Here is a 20,179-nt window from a genome sequence, read left to right as displayed (position 1 = left end):
TACTTTGGGTACAACTGAACTCCCCAGGGGAGCCTTTATGCAGCCCCACATGCAACTGGACCCTCCGTGTTCGCTCTTTACAGCAACCCTAAATATAACCCTAGCCAGCATGGCAGAAGACTGAAAACTCGGGCCACAGAAAAAGCGTTTCAAGCCCCTTTCGCCCATCAAGAAGTGCCCCCAGAGGAAGGCTTTGGGTACAACTGAACTCCCCGGGGGAGCCTTAACGAAGCCCCATATGCAACTGGACCCTCCGGGTTCACTCTTTCACAGCAACCCTAAATATAGCCCTGGCCTGCCTGGCAGACGACTGAAAAATCGGGCCCCAGAAAACGTGCTACATGCCCCATTCGACCTTCCAAAAGTGCTCCCAGAGGAAGGCTTTGGGTACATCTGAACTCCCCAGGGGAGCCTTTATGCAGGCCCATACGCAACTGGACCCCCCGTGTTCGCTGTTTACAAGCAACCCTAAATATAACACTATCCAGCATGGCAGAAAACTGAAAACTCGGGCCACAGAAAAAGCGTTTCAAGCCCCATTCACCCATCCAGAAGTGCCCCCAAAGGAAGGCTTTGGGTACAAGTGAACTCCCCACGCGAGCCTTTATGCAGCCACACATGCAACTGGACCCTCCGGGTTCACTCTTTCACCGCAAGCCTAAATATAGCCCTCTGCGCAATGGGAGAAGACTGAAAAAGCGGGCGTCAGAAAACGCATTGCGATTCCCCTTGGACCATCCCAAAGTGCCCCCAGAGGAAGGCTTTGGGTACAACTGAACTCCCCGGGGGAGCCTTAACGCAGCCCCACATGCAACTGGACCCTCCGTATTCGCTCTTTCACAGCAACCCTAAATATAGCCCTGGCCCGCCTGGCAGTCGACTGAAAACTCGGGCCCCAGAGAATGCATTAAAAGCCTAATTCGCCCATCCAAAAGTGCCCCCAGAGGAAGGCTTTGGGTACATCTGAACTCCCCAGGGGAGCCTTTACGCAGCCCCACATGCAACTGGACCCTCCTTGTTCACTGTTTACGAGCAACCCTAAATATACCCCTAGCCACCATGGCAGAAGACTGAAAACTCGGGCTCCAGAAAATGCGTTTCAAGCCCCATTCACCCATCCTGAAGTGCCCCCAAAGGAAGGCTTTGGGTACAACTGAACTCCCCAATGGAGTCTTTACGCAGCCCCACATGCAACTGGACCCTCCTTGTTCACTGTTTACGAGCAACCCTAATTATACCCCTAGCCACCATGGCAGAAGACTGAAAACTCGGGCTCCAGAAAATGCGTTTCAAGCCCCATTCACACATCCAGAAGTGCCCCCAAAGGAAGGCTTTGGGTACAAGTGAACTCCCCAGGGAGCCTTTATGCAGCCCCACATGCAACTGGACCCTCCGGGTTCACTCTTTCACCGCAAGCCTAAATATAGCCCTAGCACGCCTGGCAGTCGACTGAAAGCTCGGGCCACAGAAAATGTGTTACGAGCCCCATTCGCCCATCCAAAAGTGCCCCCAAAGGAAGGCTTTGGGTACATCTGAACTCCCCAGGGGAGCCTTTATGCAGCCCCACATGCAACTGGACCCTCCGGGTTCACTCTTTCACCGCAAGCCTAAATATAGCCCTCGGCGCAATGGGAGAAGACTGAAAAAGCGGGCCTCAGAAAACGCATTGCGATTCACTTTGGACCATCCCAAAGTGCCCCCAGAGGAAGGCTTTGGGTACAAGTGAACTCCCCAGGAAAGCCTTTACGCAGCCCCACATGCAACTGGACCCTCCTTGTTCAGTGTTTACGAGCAACCCTAAATATACCCCTAGCCACCATGGCAGAAGACTGAAAACTCGGGCCACAGAAAAAGCGTTTCAAGCCCCTTTCGCCCATCCAGAAGTGCGCCCAGAGGAAGGCTTTGGGTACAACTGAACTCCCCAGGGGAGCCTTTATGCAGCCCCACATGCAACTGGACCCTCCGGGTTCACTCTTTCACAGCAACCCTAAATATAACCCTGGCCCGCTTGGCAGTCGACTGAAAACTCGGGCCACAGAAAATGCGTTAAAAGCCTAGTTCGCCCATCCAAAAGTGCCCCCAGAGGAAGGCTTTGGGTACATCTGAACTCCCCAGGGGAGCGTTTACGCAGCCCCACATGCAACTGGACCCTCCGTGTTCGCTCTTTACAGCAACCCTAAATATAACCCTAGCCAGCATGGCAGAAGACTGAAAACTCGGGCCCCAGAAAACGTGCTACAAGCCCCATTCGCCCATCCAAAAGTGCCCCCAAAAGAAGGCTTTGCGTACAAGTGAACTCCCCAGGGGAGCCTTTATGCAGCCCCACATGCAACTGGACCCTCTGGGTTCACTCTTTCACCGCAAGCCTAAATATAGCCCTAGCACGCCTGGCAGTCGACTGAAAGTAGGAGCCACAGAAAATGTGTTACGAGCCCCAGTCTCCCATCCAAAAGTGCCCCCAAAGGAAGGCTTTGGGTACATCTGCACTCCCCAGGGGAGCCTTTATGCAGCCCCACATGCAACTGGACCCTCCTTGTTCACTGTTTACGAGCAACCCTAAATATACCCCTAGCCACCATGGCAGAAGACTGAAAACTCGGGCCACAGAAAATTCGTTTCAAGCCCCATTCACCCATCCAAAAGTGCCCCCAGAGGAAGGCTTTGGGTACAACTGAACTCCCCAGGGGAGCCTTTATGCAGCCCCACATGCAACTGGACCCTCCGTGTTCGCTCTTTACAGCAACCCTAAATATAACCCTAGCCAGCATGGCAGAAGACTGAAAACTCGGGCCACAGAAAAAGCGTTTCAAGCCCCTTTCGCCCATCAAGAAGTGCCCCCAGAGGAAGGCTTTGGGTACAACTGAACTCCCCGGGGGAGCCTTAACGCAGCCCCATATGCAACTGGACCCTCCGGGTTCACTCTTTCACAGCAACCCTAAATATATCCCTGGCCTGCCTGGCAGACGACTGAAAAATCGGGCCCCAGAAAACGTGCTACATGCCCCATTCGACCTTCCAAAAGTGCTCCCAGAGGAAGGCTTTGGGTACATCTGAACTCCCCAGGGGAGCCTTTATGCAGGCCCATACGCAACTGGACCCCCCGTGTTCGCTGTTTACAAGCAACCCTAAATATAACACTATCCAGCATGGCAGAAAACTGAAAACTCGGGCCACAGAAAAAGCGTTTCAAGCCCCATTCACCCATCCAGAAGTGCCCCCAAAGGAAGGCTTTGGGTACAAGTGAACTCCCCAGGGGAGCCTTAACGCAGCCCCACATGCAACTGGACCCTCCGGGTTCACTCTTTCACAGCAACCCTAAATATAGCCCTCGGCGCAATGGGAGAAGACTGAAAAAGCGGGCCTCAGAAAACGCATTGCGATTCCCCTTGGACCATCCCAAAGTGCCCCCAGAGGAAGGCTTTGGGTACAACTGAACTCCCCAGGGGAGCCTTAACGCAGCCCCACATGCAACTGGACCCTCCTTGTTCACTGTTTACGAGCAACCCTAAATATACCCCCAGCCACCATGGCAGAAGACTTTAAACTCGGGCTCCAGAAAATGCGTTTCAAGCCCCATTCACCCATCCAGAAGTGCCCCCAGAGGAAGGCTTTGGGTACAAGTGAACTCCCCAGGGGAGCCTTTATGCAGCCCCACATGCAACTGGACCCTCCTTGTTCACTGTTTACGAGAAAGCCTAAATATACCCCTAGCCACCATGGCAGAAGACTGAAAACTTGGGCTCCAGAAAATGCGTTTCAAGCCCCATTCACCCATCCAGAAGTGCCCCCAAAGGAAGGCTTTGGGTACAAGTGAACTCCCCAGGGGAGCCTTTATGCAGCCCCACATGCAACTGGACCCTCCGGGTTCACTCTTTCACTGCAAGCCTAAATATATCCCTCTGCCCAATGGGAGAAGACTGAAAAAGCGGGCCTCAGAAAACGCATTGCGATTCCCCTTGGACCATCCCAAAGTGCCCCCAGAGGAAGGCTTTGGGTACAAATGAACTCCCCACGGGAGCCTTTACGCAGCCCCACATGCAACTGGACCCTCCTTGTTCACTGTTTACGAGCAACCCTAAATATACCCCTAGCCACCATGGCAGAAGACTGAAAACTCGGGCCACAGAAAATTCGTTTCAAGCCCCATTCACCCATCCAAAAGTGCCCCCAAAGGAATACTTTGGGTACAACTGAACTCCCCAGGGGAGCCTTTATGCAGCCCCACATGCAACTGGACCCTCCGTGTTCGCTCTTTACAGCAACCCTAAATATAACCCTTGCCAGCATGGCAGAAGACTGAAAACTCGGGCCACAGAAAAAGCGTTTCAAGCCCCTTTCGCCCATCAAGAAGTGCCCCCAGAGGAAGGCTTTGGGTACAACTGAACTCCCCGGGGGAGCCTTAACGCAGCCCCATATGCAACTGGACCCTCCGGGTTCACTCTTTCACAGCAACCCTAAATATAGCCCTGGCCTGCCTGGCAGACGACTGAAAAATCGGGCCCCAGAAAACGTGCTACATGCCCCATTCGACCTTCCAAAAGTGCTCCCAGAGGAAGGCTTTGGGTACATCTGAACTCCCCAGGGGAGCCTTTATGCAGGCCCATACGCAACTGGACCCCCCGTGTTCGCTGTTTACAAGCAACCCTAAATATAACACTATCCAGCATGGCAGAAAACTGAAAACTCGGGCCACAGAAAAAGCGTTTCAAGCCCCATTCACCCATCCAGAAGTGCCCCCAAAGGAAGGCTTTGGGTACAAGTGAACTCCCCACGCGAGCCTTTATGCAGCCACACATGCAACTGGACCCTCCGGGTTCACTCTTACACCGCAAGCCTAAATATAGCCCTCTGCGCAATGGGAGAAGACTGAAAAAGCGGGCCTCAGAAAACGCATTGCGATTCCCCTTGGACCATCCCAAAGTGCCCCAGGAGGAAGGCTTTGGGTACAACTGAACTCCCCGGGGGAGCCTTAACGCAGCCCCACATGCAACTGGACCCTCCGTATTCGCTCTTTCACAGCAACCCTAAATATAGCCCTGGCCCGCCTGGCAGTCGACTGAAAACTCGGGCCCCAGAGAATGCATTAAAAGCCTAATTCGCCCATCCAAAAGTGCCCCCAGAGGAAGGCTTTGGGTACATCTGAACTCCCCAGGGGAGCCTTTACGCAGCCCCACATGCAACTGGACCCTCCTTGTTCACTGTTTACGAGCAACCCTAAATATACTCCTAGCCACCATGGCAGAAGACTGAAAACTCGGGCTCCAGAAAATGCATTTCAAGCCCCATTCACCCATCCTGAAGTGCCCCCAAAGGAAGGCTTTGGGTACAACTGAACTCCCCAGGGGAGCCTTTACGCAGCCCCACATGCAACTGGACCCTCCTTGTTCACTGTTTACGAGCAACCCTAAATATACCCCTAGCCACCATGGCAATAGACTGAAAACTCGGGCTCCAGAAAATGCGTTTCAAGCCCCTTTCGCCCATCCAAACGTGCCCCTAAAGGAAGGCTTTGGGTACAAGTGAACTCCCCAGGGAGCCTTTATGCAGCCCCACATGCAACTGGACCCTCCGGGTTCACTCTTTCACCGCAAGCCTAAATATAGCCCTAGCATGCCTGGCAGTCGACTGAAAGCTCGGGCCACAGAAAATGTGTTACAAGCCCCATTCGGCCATCCAAAAGTGCCCCCAAAGGAAGGCTTTGGGTACATCTGAACTCCCCAGGGGAGCCTTTATGCAGCCCCACATGCAACTGGACCCTCTGGGTTCACTCTTTCACTGCAAGCCTAAATATAGCCCTCGGCACAATGGGAGAAGACTGAAAAAGCGGGCCTCAGAAAACGCATTGCGATTCACTTTGGACCATCCCAAAGTGCCCCCAGAGGAAGGCTTTGGGTACAAGTGAACTCCCCAGGAAAGCCTTTACGCAGCCCCACATGCAACTGGACCCTCCGTATTCCCTCTTTCACATCAACCCTAAATATAACCCTGGCCCGCATGGCAGACGACTGAAAAATCGGGCCCCAGAAAACGTGCTACAAGCCCCATTCGCCCATCCAAAAGTGCCCCCAGAGGAAGGCTTTGGGTACAAGTGAACTCCCCAGGGGAGCCTTTACGCAGCCCCACATGCAACTGGACCCTCCTTGTTCACTGTTTACGAGCAACCCTAAATATACCCCTAGCTAACATGGCAGAAGACTGAAAACTCGGGCTCCAGAAAATGCGTTTCAAGCCCCATTCACCCATCCAGAAGTGCCCCCAAAGGAAGGCTTTGGGTACAAGTGAACTCCCCAGGGGAGCCTTTATGCAGCCCCACATGCAACTGGACCCTCCGGGTTCACTCTTTCACCGCAAGCCTAAATATAGCCCTAGCACGCCTGGCAGTCGACTGAAAGCTCGGGCCACAGAAAATGTGTTACAAGCCACTTTCGGCCATCCAAAAGTGCCCCCAAAGGAAGGCTTTGGGTACATCTGAACTCCCCAGGGGAGCCTTTACGCAGCCCCACATGCAACTGGACCCCCCGTGTTTGCTGTTCACAAGCAACCCTAAATATAACACTAGCCAGAATGGCAGAAAATTGAAAACTCTAGCCACAGAAAAAGCGTTTCAAGCCCCTTTCGCCCATCCAGAAGTGCCCCCAGAGGAAGGCTTTGGGTACAAGTGAACTCCCCAGGGGAGCCTTAACGCAGCCCCACATGCAACTGGATACTCCGTATTCGCTCTTTCACAGCAACCCTAAATATAACCCTAGCCAGCATGGCAGAAGACTGAAAACTCGGGCTCCAGAAAATGCGTTTCAAGCCCCATTCACCCATCCAGATGTGCCCCCAAAGGAAGGATTTGGGTACAAGTGAACTCCCCAGGGGAGCCTTTATGCAGCCCCACATGCAACTGGACCATCCATATTCGCTCTTTCACAGCAACCCTAAATATAGCTCTGGCCCGCCTGGCAGTCGACATAAAACTCGGGCCACAGAAAAAGCGTTTCAAGCTCCATTCACCCATCCAGATGTGCCCCCAGAGGAAGGCTTTGGGTACAAGTGAACTCCCCAGGGGAGCCTTTACGCAGCCCCACATGCAACTGGACCCTCCTTGTTCACTGTTTACGAGCAACCCTAAATATACCCCTAGCCAACATGGCAGAAGACTGAAAACTCGGGCTCCAGAAAATGCGTTTCAAGCCCCATTCACCCACCCAGAAGTGCCCCCAAAGGAAGGCTTTGGGTACAAGTGAACTCCCCAGGGGAGCCTTTATGCAGCCCCACATGCAACTGGACCCTCCGGGTTCACTCTTTCACCGCAAGCCTAAATATAGCCCTAGCACGCCTGGCAGTCGACTGAAAGCTCGGGCCACAGAAAATGTGTTACGAGCCCCATTCGCCCATCCAAAAGTGCCCCCAAAGGAAGGCTTTGGGTACATCTGAACTCCCCAGGGGAGCCTTTACGCAGCCCCACATGCAACTGGACCCTCCGTGTTCAGTGTTTACGAGCAACCCTAAATATACCCCTAGCCACCATGGCAGAAGACTGAAAACTCAGGCCACAGAAAAAGCGTTTCAAGCCCCTTTCGCCCATCCAGAAGTGCCCCCAAAGGAAGGCTTTGGGTACAAGTGAACTCCCCAGGGGAGCCTTAACGCAGCCCCACATGCAACTGGACACTCCGTATTCGCTCTTTCACAGCAACCCTAAATATAACCCTGGCATGCATGGCAGACGACGGAAAACTCGGGCCCCAGAAAATGCGTTAAAACCTAATTCGCTCATCCAGAAGTGCCCCCAAAGGAACGCTTTGGGTACAAGTGAATTCCCCAGGGGAGCCTTTATGCAGCCCCACATGCAACTGGACCCTCCGGGTTCACTCTTTCACTGCAAGCCTAAATATATCCCTCTTCGCAATGGGAGAAGACTGAAAAAGCGGGCGTCAGAAAACGCATTGCGATTCCCCTTGGACCATCCCAAAGTGCCCCCAGAGGAAGGCTTTGGGTACAACTGAACTCCCCAGGGGAGCCTTTACGCAGCCCCACATGCAACTGGACCCTCCTTGTTCACTGTTTACGAGCAACCCTAAATATACCCCTAGCCACCATGGCAGAAGACTTAAAACTCGGGCTCCAGAAAATGCGTTTCAAGCCCCATTCACCCATCCAGAAGTGCCCCCAAAGGAAGGCTTTGGGTACAAGTGAACTCCCCAGGGGAGCCTTTATGCAGCCCCAGATGCAACTGGACCCTACGTATTCGCTCTTTCACAGCAACCCTAAATATAGCCCTGGCCCGCATGGCAGACGGCTGAAAAATCGGGCCACAGAAAATGTGTTACGAGCCCCATTCGCCCATCCAAAAGTGCCCCCAAAGGAAGGCTTTGGGTACAAGTTAACTCCCCAGGGGAGCCTTTACGCAGCCCCACATGCAACTGGTCCCTCCGTGTTCGCTCTTTCACAGCAACCCTAAATGTAACCCTAGCCAGCATGGCAGAAGACTGAAAACTCGGGCCACAGAAAAAGCGTTTCAAGCCCCTTTCGCCCATCCAGAAGTGCCCCCAAAGGAAGGCTTTGGGTACAAGTGAACTCCCCAGGGGAGCCTTTATGCAGCCCCACATGCAACTGGACTTTCCGTATTCGCTCTTTCACAGCAACCCTAAATATAACCCTGGCCCGCATGGCAGAAGACTGAAAACTCGGGCCACAGAAAAAGCATTTCAAGCCCCTTTCGCCCATCCAGAAGTGCCCCCAAAGGAAGGCTTTGGGTACAAGTGAACTCCCCAGGGGATCCTTTACGCAGCCCCACATGCAACTGGACCCTCCTTGTTCACTGCTTACGAGCAACCCTAAATATACCGCTAGGCACCATGGCAGAAGACTGAAAACTCGGGCTCCAGAAAATGCATTTCAAGAGCCATTCACCCATCCAGAAGTGCCCCCAAAGGAAGGCTTTGGGTACAAGTGAACTCCCCAGGGGAGCCTTTATGCAGCCCCACATGCAACTGGACTTTCCGTATTCGCTCTTTCACAGCAACCCTAAATATAACCCTGGCCCGCATGGCAGAAGACTGAAAACTCGGGCCACAGAAAAAGCGTTTCAAGCCCCTTTCGCCCATCCAGAAGTGCCCCCAAAGGAAGGCTTTGGGTACAAGTGAACTCCCCAGGCGATCCTTTACGCAGCCCCACATGCAACTGGACCCTCCTTGTTCACTGCTTACGAGCAACCCTAAATATACCGCTAGGCACCATGGCAGAAGACTGAAAACTCGGGCTCCAGAAAATGCATTTCAAGAGCCATTCACCCATCCAGAAGTGCCCCCAAAGGAAGGCTTTGGGTACAAGTGAACTCCCCAGGGGAGCCTTTATGCAGCCCCACATGCAACTGGACCCTCCGTATGCGCTCTTTCACAGCAACCCTAAATATAACCTTGGCCCGCATGGCAGTTGACTGAAAGCTCGGGCCACAGAAAATGTGTTACGAGCCCCATTCGCCCATCCAGAAGTGCCCCCAAAGGAAGGCTTTGGGTACAACTGAACTCCCCAGGGGAGCCTTTATGCAGCCCCACATGCAACTGGACCCTCCTTGTTCACTGTTTACGAGCAACCCTAAATATACCCCTAGCCACCATGGCAGAAGACTGAAAACTCGGGCTCCAGAAAATGCGTTTCAAGCCCCATTCACCCATCCAGAAGTGCCCCCAAAGGAAGGCTTTGGGTACAACTGAACTCCCCAGGGGAGCCTTTATGCAGCCCCACATGCAACTGGACCCTACGGGTTCACTCTTTCACCGCAAGCCTAAATATAGCCATAGCACGCCTGGCAGTCGACTGAAAGTTCGAGCCACAGAAAATGTGTTACGAGCCCCATTCACCCATCCAAAAGTGCCCCCAAAGGAAGGCTTTGGGTACATCTGAACTCCCCAGGGGAGCCTTTACGCAGCCCCACATGCAACTGGACCCTCCGTGTTCGCTCTTTACAGCAACCCTAAATATAACCCTAGCCAGCATGGCAGAAGACTGGAAACTCGGGCCCCAGAAAATGCGTTTCAAGCCCCATTCACCCATCCAGAAGTGCCCCCAATGGAAGGCTTTGGGTACAAGTGAACTCCCCAGGGGATCCTTTACGCAGCCCCACATGCAACTGGACCCTCCTTGTTCACTGCTTACGAGCAACCCTAAATATACCCCTAGCCACCATGGCAGAAGACTGAAAACTCGGGCTCCAGAAATTGCATTTCAAGAGCCATTCACCCATCCAGAAGTGCCTCCAAAGGAAGGCTTTGGGTACAAGTGAACTCCCCAGGGGAGCCTTTATGCAGCCCCACATGCAACTGGACCCACTGGGTTCACTCTTTCACCGCAAGCGTAAATATAGCCCTAGCACGCCTGTCAGTCGACTGAAAGCTCGGGCCACAGAAAATGTGTTACGAGCCCCATTCGCCCATCCAGAAGTGCCCCCAAAGGAAGGCTTTGGGTACATCTGCACTCCCCAGGGGAGCCTTTATGCAGCCCCACATGCAACTGGTCCCTCCGTGTTCGCTCTTTCACAGCAACCCTAAATATAACCCTGGCCCGCATTGCAGTCGACTGAAAGCTCGGGCCAGAGAAAATGCGTTTCAAGCCCCTTTCGCCCATCCAGAAGTGCCCCCAAAGGAAGGCTTTGGGTACAAGTGAACTCCCCAGGGGAGCCTTTATGCAGGCCCATACGCAACTGGACACCCCTTGTTCGCTGTTTAAAAGCAACCCTAAATATACCCCTAGCCAGCATGGCAGAAAACTGAAAACTCGGGCCACAGAAAAAGCGTTTCAAGCCCCTTTCGCCCATCCAGAAGTGCGCCCAGAGGAAGGCTTTGGGTACAAGTGAACTCCCCAGGGGAGCCTTTATGCAGCCCCACATGCAACTGGACCCTCCTTGTTCACTGTTTACAAGCAACCCTAAATATACCCCAAGCCACCATGGCAGAAGACTGAAAACTCGGGCCACAGAAAAAGCGTTTCAAGCCCCTTTCGCCCATCCAGAAGTGCCCCCAAAGGAAGGCTTTGGGTACAAGTGAACACCCCAGGGGAGCCTTTATGCAGCCCCACATGCAACTGGACCCTCCTTGTTCACTGTTTAAGAGCAACCCTAAATATACCCCTAGCCAGCATGGCAGAAGACTGAAAACTCGAGCCCCAGAAAATGCGTTTCAAGCCCCATTCACCCATCCAGATGTGCCCCCAGAGGAAGGCTTTGGGTAAAAGTGAACTCCCCAGGGGAGCCTTTATGCAGCCCCACATGCAACTGGACCCTCCGGGTTCACTCTTTCACCGCAAGCCTAAATATAGCCATAGCACGCCTGGCAGTCGACTGAAAGTTCGAGCCACAGAAAATGTGTTACGAGCCCCATTCGCCCATCCAAAAGTGCCTCCAAAGGAAGGCTTTGGGTACATCTGAACTCCCCAGGGGAGCCTTTATGCAGCCCCACATGCAACTGGACCCTCCGTGTTCGCTCTTTACAGCAACCCTAAATATAACCCTAGCAAGTATGGCAGAAGACTGAAAACTCGGGCCACAGAAAAAGCGTTTCAAGCCCTTTTCGCCCATCCAGAAGTGCACCCAAAGGAAGGCATTGGGTACAAGTGAACTCCCCAGGGGAGCCTTTATGCAGCCCCACATGCAACTGGACTTTCCGTATTCGCTCTTTCACAGCAACCCTAAATATAACCCTGGCCCGCATGGCAGTCAACTGAAAACTCGGGCCCGAGAAAATGCGTTAAAAGCCTAGTTCGCCCATCCAAAAGTGCCCCCAAAGGAAGGCTTTGGGTACAACTGAACTCCCCAGGGGAGCCTTTATGCAGCCCCACATGCAACTAGACACTCCGTATTCGCTCTTTCACAGCAACCCTAAATAGAACCCTAGCCAGCATGGCAGAAGACTGAAAACTCGGGCCACAGAAAAAGCGTTTCAAGCCCCATTCACCCATCCAGAAGTGCCCCCAAAGGAAGGCTTTGGGTACAAGTGAACTCCCCAGGGGAGCCTTTATGCAGCCCCACATGCAACTGGACCCTCCGGGTTCACTCTTTCACAGCAACCCTAAATATAACCCTGGCCCGCTTGGCAGTCGACTGAAAACTCGGGCCCGAGAAAATGCGTTAAAAGCCTAGTTCGCCCATCCAAAAGTGCCCCCAGAGGAAGGCATTGGGTACATCTGAACTCCCCAGGGGAGCCTTTACGCAGCCCCACATGCAACTGGACCCTCCGTGTTCGCTCTTTACAGCAACCCTAAATATAACCCTAGCCAGCATGGCAGAAGACTGAAAACTCGGGCCCCAGAAAACGTGCTACAAGCCCCATTCGCCCATCCAAAAGTGCCCCCAAAGGAAGGCTTTGGGTACAAGTGAACTCCCCAGGGGAGCCTTTATGCAGCCCCACATGCAACTGGACCCTCCTTGTTCACTGCTTACGAGCAACCCTAAATATACCCCTAGGCACAATGGCAGAAGACTGAAAACTCGGGCTCCAGAAAATGCAATTCAAGCCCCATTCACCCATCCAGAAGTGCCCCCAGAGGAAGGCTTTGGGTACAAGTGAACTCCCCAGGGGAGCCTTTACGCAGCCCCACATGCAACTGGACCCTCCTTGTTCACTGCTTACGAGCAACCCTAAATATACCCCTAGGCACAATGGCAGAAGACTGAAAACTCGGGCTCCAGAAAATGCAATTCAAGCCCCATTCACCCATCCAGAAGTGCCCCCAAAGGAAGGCTTTGGGTACAACTGAACTCCCCAGGGGAGCCTTTATGCAGCCCCACATGCAACTGGACCCTCCGTATGCGCTCTTTCACAGCAACCCTAAATATAACCCTGGCCCGCATTGCAGTCGACTGAAAGCTCGGGCCAGAGAAAATGCGTTTCAAGCCCCTTTCGCCCATCCAGAAGTGCCCCCAAAGGAAGGCTTTGGGTACAACTGAACTCCGCAGGGGAGCCTTTATGCAGGCCCATACGCAACTGGACACCCCTTGTTCGCTGTTTAAAAGCAACCCTAAATATACCCCTAGCCAGCATGGCAGAAAACTGAAAACTCGGGCCACAGAAAAAGCGTTTCAAGCCACTTTCGCCCATCCAGAAGTGCCCCCAAAGGAAGGCTTTGGGTACAAGTGAACTCCCCAGGGGAGCCTTTATGCAGCCCCACATGCAACTGGACCCTCCTTGTTCACTGTTTACAAGCAACCCTAAATATACCCCAAGCCACCATGGCAGAAGACTGAAAACTCGGGCCACAGAAAAAGCGTTTCAAGCCCCTTTCGCCCATCCAGAAGTGCCCCCAAAGGAAGGCTTTGGGTACAAGTGAACACCCCAGGGGAGCCTTTATGCAGCCCCACATGCAACTGGACCCTCCTTGTTCACTGTTTAAGAGCAACCCTAAATATACCCCTAGCCAGCATGGCAGAAGACTGAAAACTCGAGCCCCAGAAAATGCGTTTCAAGCCCCATTCACCCATCCAGATGTGCCCCCAGAGGAAGGCTTTGGGTACAAGTGAACTCCCCAGGGGAGCCTTTATGCAGCCCCACATGCAACTGGACCCTCCGGGTTCACTCTTTCACCGCAAGCCTAAATATAGCCATAGCACGCCTGGCAGTCGACTGAAAGTTCGAGCCACAGAAAATGTGTTACGAGCCCCATTCGCCCATCCAAAAGTGCCTCCAAAGGAAGGCTTTGGGTACAACTGAACTCCCCAGGGGAGCCTTTATGCAGCCCCACATGCAACTAGACACTCCGTATTTGCTCTTTCACAGCAACCCTAAATAGAACCCTAGCCAGCATGGCAGAAGACTGAAAACTCGGGCCACAGAAAAAGCGTTTCAAGCCCCATTCACCCATCCAGAAGTGCCCCCAAAGGAAGGCTTTGGGTACAAGTGAACTCCCCAGGGGAGCCTTTATGCAGCCCCACATGCAACTGGACCCTCCGGGTTCACTCTTTACAGCAACCCTAAATATAACCCTGGCCCGCTTGGCAGTCGACTGAAAACTCGGGCCCGAGAAAATGCGTTAAAAGCCTAGTTCGCCCATCCAAAAGTGCCCCCAGAGGAAGGCTTTGGGTACATCTGAACTCCCCAGGGGAGCCTTTACGCAGCCCCACATGCAACTGGACCCTCCGTGTTCGCTCTTTACAGCAACCCTAAATATAACCCTAGCCAGCATGGCAGAAGACTGAAAACTCGGGCCCCAGAAAACGTGCTACAAGCCCCATTCGCCCATCCAAAAGTGCCCCCAAAGGAAGGCTTTGCGTACAACTGAACTCCCCAGGGGAGCCTTTATGCAGCCCCACATGCAACTGGACCCTCTGGGTTCACTCTTTCACCGCAAGCCTAAATATAGCCCTAGCACGCCTGGCAGTCGACTGAAAGTAGGAGCCACAGAAAATGTGTTACGAGCCCCAGTCTCCCATCCAAAAGTGCCCCCAAAGGAAGGCTTTGGGTACATCTGCACTCCCCAGGGGAGCCTTTATGCAGCCCCACATGCAACTGGACCCTCCTTGTTCACTGTTTACGAGCAACCCTAAATATACCCCTAGCCACCATGGCAGAAGACTGAAAACTCGGGCCACAGAAAATTCGTTTCAAGCCCCATTCACCCATCCAAAAGTGCCCCCAAAGGAATACTTTGGGTACAACTGAACTCCCCAGGGGAGCCTTTATGCAGCCCCACATGCAACTGGACCCTCCGTGTTCGCTCTTTACAGCAACCCTAAATATAACCCTAGCCAGCATGGCAGAAGACTGAAAACTCGGGCCACAGAAAAAGCGTTTCAAGCCCCTTTCGCCCATCAAGAAGTGCCCCCAGAGGAAGGCTTTGGGTACAACTGAACTCCCCGGGGGAGCCTTAACGAAGCCCCATATGCAACTGGACCCTCCGGGTTCACTCTTTCACAGCAACCCTAAATATAGCCCTGGCCTGCCTGGCAGACGACTGAAAAATCGGGCCCCAGAAAACGTGCTACATGCCCCATTCGACCTTCCAAAAGTGCTCCCAGAGGAAGGCTTTGGGTACATCTGAACTCCCCAGGGGAGCCTTTATGCAGGCCCATACGCAACTGGACCCCCCGTGTTCGCTGTTTACAAGCAACCCTAAATATAACACTATCCAGCATGGCAGAAAACTGAAAACTCGGGCCACAGAAAAAGCGTTTCAAGCCCCATTCACCCATCCAGAAGTGCCCCCAAAGGAAGGCTTTGGGTACAAGTGAACTCCCCACGCGAGCCTTTATGCAGCCACACATGCAACTGGACCCTCCGGGTTCACTCTTTCACCGCAAGCCTAAATATAGCCCTCTGCGCAATGGGAGAAGACTGAAAAAGCGGGCGTCAGAAAACGCATTGCGATTCCCCTTGGACCATCCCAAAGTGCCCCCAGAGGAAGGCTTTGGGTACAACTGAACTCCCCGGGGGAGCCTTAACGCAGCCCCACATGCAACTGGACCCTCCGTATTCGCTCTTTCACAGCAACCCTAAATATAGCCCTGGCCCGCCTGGCAGTCGACTGAAAACTCGGGCCCCAGAGAATGCATTAAAAGCCTAATTCGCCCATCCAAAAGTGCCCCCAGAGGAAGGCTTTGGGTACATCTGAACTCCCCAGGGGAGCCTTTACGCAGCCCCACATGCAACTGGACCCTCCTTGTTCACTGTTTACGAGCAACCCTAAATATACCCCTAGCCACCATGGCAGAAGACTGAAAACTCGGGCTCCAGAAAATGCGTTTCAAGCCCCATTCACCCATCCTGAAGTGCCCCCAAAGGAAGGCTTTGGGTACAACTGAACTCCCCAATGGAGTCTTTACGCAGCCCCACATGCAACTGGACCCTCCTTGTTCACTGTTTACGAGCAACCCTAATTATACCCCTAGCCACCATGGCAGAAGACTGAAAACTCGGGCTCCAGAAAATGCGTTTCAAGCCCCATTCACCCATCCAGAAGTGCCCCCAAAGGAAGGCTTTGGGTACAAGTGAACTCCCCAGGGAGCCTTTATGCAGCCCCACATGCAACTGGACCCTCCGGGTTCACTCTTTCACCGCAAGCCTAAATATAGCCCTAGCACGCCTGGCAGTCGACTGAAAGCTCGGGCCACAGAAAATGTGTTACGAGCCCCATTCGCCCATCCAAAAGTGCCCCCAAAGGAAGGCTTTGGGTACATCTGAACTCCCCAGGGGAGCCTTTATGCAGCCCCACATGCAACTGGACCCTCCGGGTTCACTCTTTCACCGCAAGCCTAAATATAGCCCTCGGCGCAATGGGAGAAGACTGAAAAAGCGGGCCTCAGAAAACGCATTGCGATTCACTTTGGACCATCCCAAAGTGCCCCCAGAGGAAGGCTTTGGGTACAAGTGAACTCCCCAGGAAAGCCTTTACGCAGCCCCACATGCAACTGGACCCTCCTTGTTCAGTGTTTACGAGCAACCCTAAATATACCCTTGGCCACCATGGCAGAAGACTGAAAACTCGGGCCACAGAAAAAGCGTTTCAAGCCCCTTTCGCCCATCCAGAAGTGCGCCCAGAGGAAGGCTTTGGGTACAACTGAACTCCCCAGGGGAGCCTTTATGCAGCCCCACATGCAACTGGACCCTCCGGGTTCACTCTTTCACAGCAACCCTAAATATAACCCTGGCCCGCTTGGCAGTCGACTGAAAACTCGGGCCCGAGAAAATGCGTTAAAAGCCTAGTTCGCCCATCCAAAAGTGCCCCCAGAGGAAGGCTTTGGGTACATCTGAACTCCCCAGGGGAGCCTTTACGCAGCCCCACATGCAACTGGACCCTCCGTGTTCGCTCTTTACAGCAACCCTAAATATAACCCTAGCCAGCATGGCAGAAGACTGAAAACTCGGGCCCCAGAAAACGTGCTACAAGCCCCATTCGCCCATCCAAAAGTGCCCCCAAAGGAAGGCTTTGCGTACAAGTGAACTCCCCAGGGGAGCCTTTATGCAGCCCCACATGCAACTGGACCCTCTGGGTTCACTCTTTCACCGCAAGCCTAAATATAGCCCTAGCACGCCTGGCAGTCGACTGAAAGTAGGAGCCACAGAAAATGTGTTACGAGCCCCAGTCTCCCATCCAAAAGTGCCCCCAAAGGAAGGCTTTGGGTACATCTGCACTCCCCAGGGGAGCCTTTATGCAGCCCCACATGCAACTGGACCCTCCTTGTTCACTGTTTACGAGCAACCCTAAATATACCCCTAGCCACCATGGCAGAAGACTGAAAACTCGGGCCACAGAAAATTCGTTTCAAGCCCCATTCACCCATCCAAAAGTGCCCCCAAAGGAATACTTTGGGTACAACTGAACTCCCCAGGGGAGCCTTTATGCAGCCCCACATGCAACTGGACCCTCCGTGTTCGCTCTTTACAGCAACCCTAAATATAACCCTAGCCAGCATGGCAGAAGACTGAAAACTCGGGCCACAGAAAAAGCGTTTCAAGCCCCTTTCGCCCATCAAGAAGTGCCCCCAGAGGAAGGCTTTGGGTACAACTGAACTCCCCGGGGGAGCCTTAACGCAGCCCCATATGCAACTGGACCCTCCGGGTTCACTCTTTCACAGCAACCCTAAATATAGCCCTGGCCTGCCTGGCAGACGACTGAAAAATCGGGCCCCAGAAAACGTGCTACATGCCCCATTCGACCTTCCAAAAGTGCTCCCAGAGGAAGGCTTTGGGTACATCTGAACTCCCCAGGGGAGCCTTTATGCAGGCCCATACGCAACTGGACCCCCCGTGTTCGCTGTTTACAAGCAACCCTAAATATAACACTATCCAGCATGGCAGAAAACTGAAAACTCGGGCCACAGAAAAAGCGTTTCAAGCCCCATTCACCCATCCAGAAGTGCCCCCAAAGGAAGGCTTTGGGTACAAGTGAACTCCCCAGGGGAGCCTTTACGCAGCCCCATATGCAACTGGACCCTCCGGGTTCACTCTTTCACAGCAACCCTAAATATAGCCCTCGGCGCAATGGGAGAAGACTGAAAAAGCGGGCCTCAGAAAACGCATTGCGATTCCCCTTGGACCATCCCAAAGTGCCCCCAGAGGAAGGCTTTGGGTACAACTGAACTCCCCAGGGGAGCCTTAACGCAGCCCCACATGCAACTGGACCCTCCTTGTTCACTGTTTACGAGCAACCCTAAATATACCCCCAGCCACCATGGCAGAAGACTTTAAACTCGGGCTCCAGAAAATGCGTTTCAAGCCCCATTCACCCATCCAGAAGTGCCCCCAGAGGAAGGCTTTGGGTACAAGTGAACTCCCCAGGGGAGCCTTTATGCAGCCCCACATGCAACTGGACCCTCCTTGTTCACTGTTTACGAGAAACCCTAAATATACCCCTAGCCACCATGGCAGAAGACTGAAAACTCGGGCCACAGAAAATTCGTTTCAAGCCCCATTCACCCATCCAGAAGTGCCCCCAAAGGAAGGCTTTGGGTACAAGTGAACTCCCCAGGGGAGCCTTTATGCAGCCCCACATGCAACTGGACCCTCCGGGTTCACTCTTTCACTGCAAGCCTAAATATATCCCTCTGCCCAATGGGAGAAGACTGAAAAAGCGGGCCTCAGAAAACGCATTGCGATTCCCCTTGGACCATCCCAAAGTGCCCCCAGAGGAAGGCTTTGGGTACAAATGAACTCCCCACGGGAGCCTTTACGCAGCCCCACATGCAACTGGACCCTCCTTGTTCACTGTTTACGAGCAACCCTAAATATACCCCTAGCCACCATGGCAGAAGACTGAAAACTCGGGCCACAGAAAATTCGTTTCAAGCCCCATTCACCCATCCAAAAGTGCCCCCAAAGGAATACTTTGGGTACAACTGAACTCCCCAGGGGAGCCTTTATGCAGCCCCACATGCAACTGGACCCTCCGTGTTCGCTCTTTACAGCAACCCTAAATATAACCCTAGCCAGCATGGCAGAAGACTGAAAACTCGGGCCACAGAAAAAGCGTTTCAAGCCCCTTTCGCCCATCAAGAAGTGCCCCCAGAGGAAGGCTTTGGGTACAACTGAACTCCCCGGGGGAGCCTTAACGCAGCCCCACATGCAACTGGACCCTCCGTATTCGCTCTTTCACAGCAACCCTAAATATAGCCCTGGCCCGCCTGGCAGTCGACTGAAAACTCGGGCCCCAGAGAATGCATTAAAAGCCTAATTCGCCCATCCAAAAGTGCCCCCAGAGGAAGGCTTTGGGTACATCTGAACTCCCCAGGGGAGCCTTTACGCAGCCCCACATGCAACTGGACCCTCCTTGTTCACTGTTTACGAGCAACCCTAAATATACCCCTAGCCACCATGGCAGAAGACTGAAAACTCGGGCTCCAGAAAATGCGTTTCAAGCCCCATTCACCCATCCTGAAGTGCCCCCAAAGGAAGGCTTTGGGTACAACTGAACTCCCCAATGGAGTCTTTACGCAGCCCCACATGCAACTGGACCCTCCTTGTTCACTGTTTACGAGCAACCCTAATTATACCCCTAGCCACCATGGCAGAAGACTGAAAACTCGGGCTCCAGAAAATGTGTTTCAAGCCCCATTCACCCATCCAGAAGTGCCCCCAAAGGAAGGCTTTGGGTACAAGTGAACTCCCCAGGGAGCCTTTATGCAGCCCCACATGCAACTGGACCCTCCGGGTTCACTCTTTCACCGCAAGCCTAAATATAGCCCTAGCACGCCTGGCAGTCGACTGAAAGCTCGGGCCACAGAAAATGTGTTACGAGCCCCATTCGCCCATCCAAAAGTGCCCCCAAAGGAAGGCTTTGGGTACATCTGAACTCCCCAGGGGAGCCTTTATGCAGCCCCACATGCAACTGGACCCTCCGGGTTCACTCTTTCACCGCAAGCCTAAATATAGCCCTCGGCGCAATGGGAGAAGACTGAAAAAGCGGGCCTCAGAAAACGCATTGCGATTCACTTTGGACCATCCCAAAGTGCCCCCAGAGGAAGGCTTTGGGTACAAGTGAACTCCCCAGGAAAGCCTTTACGCAGCCCCACATGCAACTGGACCCTCCTTGTTCAGTGTTTACGAGCAACCCTAAATATACCCTTGGCCACCATGGCAGAAGACTGAAAACTCGGGCCACAGAAAAAGCGTTTCAAGCCCCTTTCGCCCATCCAGAAGTGCGCCCAGAGGAAGGCTTTGGGTACAACTGAACTCCCCAGGGGAGCCTTTATGCAGCCCCACATGCAACT

This window comes from Anas acuta, chromosome 24 (assembly GCF_963932015.1).
Source record: "Anas acuta chromosome 24, bAnaAcu1.1, whole genome shotgun sequence".
NCBI classification, from domain to species: Eukaryota; Metazoa; Chordata; class Aves; order Anseriformes; family Anatidae; genus Anas; species Anas acuta.
Note: the sequence above shows the minus strand (reverse complement) of the source record.